The 2,434-nt window shown below is 41.5% G+C and overlaps 1 pseudogene; it reads right to left on the minus strand.

Moving 5' to 3' along the window:
* Positions 1–1,471: 1,471 nt before the first annotated feature.
* The window catches only part of LOC107062654 (uncharacterized), a 13,164-nt pseudogene continuing 12,201 nt past the window's right edge, over positions 1,472–2,434 (minus strand).

Here is a 2,434-nt window from a genome sequence, read left to right on the forward strand (position 1 = left end):
ATTAATCATTTGAACAAGTATTTAAGACAAACTTTGGAACCCTAAGTCGAAACTTACATGTTGACTTATAATCACATACAACAAGGCAACAATGACTAACTATCGTTCCAAGGGTATTGTAACTTCCAATTTTATCATGCAATTTCATCTAATAATTACCCAAGGTCAAGACCCAGCTCCCGACTTTCTATATTCAATCTATGAATCGAAATTCAAAGTGAGGGGAAAGTCTATTACCTTACAAGCAATGAGAAGTGGGGTGATTGTGTGACGACACTAAGCTTAGCAAGACCAAGGAATCACCTCTTCGTTACTAACCCCAACACCGGACCCTTTTGTGGATTATGGAATGAGTTGTATTCGTAAATGGAAAGGAATTGTGGGAATTATGGGGGAATGGAAGGGATGATTTTATGGGGGGAGTTATGGAGTGATTTAGGGAGGTTATGGGATGGTGAAATGGTTGGAGAGTGACTGGAGGGAAGTGAAAGTGATTTTAAATTAGGGGAGTTTTTCAATGAGGGGGTCCGGTCAGGTCAGACAGAACTAGGGTTTGGACTCACGAGACCTCGTCTACGGTCCGTGAGTCGATCTACGGTCCGTAGATTAGGACCGTAGATCACTCTTACACTTAGAAAAATTGAGAGGCTTACCTGGGGTCTACGGACACTATCCACGATTCGTGGATTGAACGACGGACCATCAATGGGGTCCGTACACCTCTGCACCAGACCATTTTCTGCAGATTTTTCATGGTGTACCTGCACATGTAGCAACCAACAGGCTATTCTTTTTACATTTTCTGGACACTTTTTAGACAGAGACTCTATGCTAATTCTAGCCAACGCTAAAAAAAACTAAAACACATATCTAAATTGATACAGAGACGCAATTAAACAAAGAAAACTACTAAACGGAAAATAGAAACCTATCTTGGCTAGATTGTACATCTTGGGTTGCCTCCCAAACAACGCTTGATTTAACGTCGCGGCACGACGCAAGTTTCTTGATTACTCAGACTTCATCAAGATTGTAGGCCTCAATCACTTCTTGCACACTTTCAGCATTTCCTAGATAGATCTTGATCCTTTGCCCATTTACCATGAACCTTGTTCTTTCACTATTCTCAAGCTCAACCGCTCCATGGGGGAGCACTTTTGTGAGCAAAAATGGCCCAGTCCATTTGGACTTGAGTTTGCCTGGAAACAAGCGCAACCAGAGTTGAATAGAAGCATAAGATCACCAACCAGAAATTCACGCTTTTCAATTCTTTGTACAAGGCTGAACTTTCGTAAGCTTTTAGGCGAAACTCATTAAGCATATTCAAGTCATTCATTCTTTAATTTGAAGCGGCGCCCCAATCCAAATTTAGCTTCTTCATTGCCCACATCGCCTTATGCTCTAGCTCTACCGGTAAATGACAAGACTTCCCATATACAAGTTGGTAAGGAGACATACCTATGGGGGTCTTTTATACAGTGCGATAGGCCCATAGAGCATCATCAAGCTTCCTTGACCAATCCATTCTATTAGCATTCATAGTCTTTTCCAAAATCTGTTTGATTTCTCTGTTAGACACTTCAACTTGCCCACTAGTCTGTGGATGGTAAGGAGTGGCTACATTGTGGCGGACACCATATTTCTCAAGTAGTGCCTTGAACAACTTATTACAAAAGTGAGAACCTCCATCGCTAATAATAGCCCTCGGTGTACCAAATCTGGAGAAGATATTATTTTCAAGAATGCGGTGACACTTTGCCTTCATTGTTGAGGAGCACAACTGCTTCCACCCACTTCGATACATAATCAACCGCAACAAGAATATACTTCATCCCATATGAACTCACAAATGGACCCATACATTCAATGCCCCATACATCAAACAACTATATCACCAATATAGGATTTATAGGCAGCTCTTGCCTCTTTGAAATCCCACCTTCTCTTTCGCAACGATTACAGGACTTGGCGAAATCCTGAGCATCTTGGTGGATGGTAGGCCAGTAGTACCCACACTGCAAAATCTTATGTGCAGTCTGAATACCACTATGATGCCCACCAACAGGCGATGAATGGGATGCTTCAAGTACACTCAACATCTCAACCTCGGGCACACAGCGACGGATAATCCCTTCAGCACAACTACGATACAAGTAAGGCTCATCCCAAAAGAATTTCTTCACATCATGCATAAAAAAATTTCTTTGGTGAAAAGATAAATCAGGGGCACAAAATCGCTTGCCAAATAATTAGCAAGGTTTGTGAACCAAGGAATTAAATCATGAGAAGCAGCCACTACCTGTTCATTTGGAAAAGCTTCATTAATTTCAGCCCTATCTCCAAGCTTTAGCATAGCCTCTTCTTCTAATCTAGATAAGTGATCGGCAACTTGATTTTCGGTCCCCTTTCTATCTTTTACCACAAAATCAAACTC

Source organism: Solanum tuberosum, unplaced genomic scaffold, assembly GCF_000226075.1.
Source record: "Solanum tuberosum cultivar DM 1-3 516 R44 unplaced genomic scaffold, SolTub_3.0 scf00253, whole genome shotgun sequence".
Classification (NCBI taxonomy): domain Eukaryota; kingdom Viridiplantae; phylum Streptophyta; class Magnoliopsida; order Solanales; family Solanaceae; genus Solanum; species Solanum tuberosum.